Source organism: Puntigrus tetrazona, chromosome 7, assembly GCF_018831695.1.
Source record: "Puntigrus tetrazona isolate hp1 chromosome 7, ASM1883169v1, whole genome shotgun sequence".
Taxonomy (NCBI): domain Eukaryota; kingdom Metazoa; phylum Chordata; class Actinopteri; order Cypriniformes; family Cyprinidae; genus Puntigrus; species Puntigrus tetrazona.
The window spans coordinates 30339937-30341214 of NC_056705.1; positions in this window are offsets into that span (position 1 = coordinate 30339937).

Genomic DNA, 1278 nt, shown 5'->3' on the forward strand with positions numbered 1-1278 from the left:
AGATTTTTTCTATCAAGCGTGAGTCATCTGCCCATGATGCTCCTAGCCCATCCATTGGACAGATTACATACTACTTCAGAGCATGAGTACGTTGGAGGGAACTGCCTATGGCGTCACATCAACAGGAGCTTGAGTTCTGAAGAGGAACTGTTATATATACAGTATGTGTAATATTTATTTATTTTTTTATTACCTTTATTTGTTTCCCTATGATTACACACGTGAATATTCACTAGTACAATTATCAGTCACAATTCTTACAGAATCATTCTGGCTTGACACATAAGTCTATTTATACATTAAAAATAAATGCTATATAATATTTGATTACATAACATTTTGTAATAATGTGAGTCTTACCCTCTTTTTTAATTGTTAGCACACTGAATCCATCATGAAATATCAGCAGAAATTCCCTTCTGCACTTCTTATTTGAAATACCATACTAATTCCATCAGTGCTTCCATACTCCTCCTCACATGTGCAATATCCTCCATTGCAGTGCTGGTTGTAATTACTAAATAATTAGTTACTGTAGTTTAATAACTTTTCCCTTGAAAAAGAAGTAGAATGAGTTACTCATATTTTTGTAGATTGAATTCTGAATTTATCCTTATGTAATTAGACTTAATGCAGGCGTGCAGACTGCAGAACCTTTCTACACAATATGGTATTAGAATTTAACATTTAACATCTAACCTCAAAATACACTTTTTATATAAACATCTCACTTTAAATACTTTGAAATGATTATTAAGAATATTGCTAAGACTAGTATCCAATTCTCACTTTTAACTTGTTAGTGATTAGCATGAATAGTATAGGATATTGTGGCTGTTTATTTTAAAAACACATTAATGTCTCATTCTGCAAGGCTTATTCTAAGTGTAATCCTCATACAAAACTTAACAATTCTTTACTAAGATCAATAAGCAGTAATGAATATTTTGGAAGCAAAAGAAGACATAATTAATGGTGAGAGGTGGATTCTAATCTCAGCTGTGAGGATAATTAATGCCAAATTCATGGAAGATTTAAAATAAATTTAAATTAACTTGCAAAGAATTAAATATAGGATTTAGACAGTAATACTTTTGAAGAGGAGTAATTTGTACAGTAAATCAATTACACTGTTTTAATCAAATAAATAGTTATTATAATCTTTTTATAAAATTAATTTCTAAACTAAACTTTCATAACACCATCTAATCTTGGTTTAGGATAGGTCTATATAAATACAGATCTAGACAACTACAGGTGCCATTCTTTCCTTTCCTC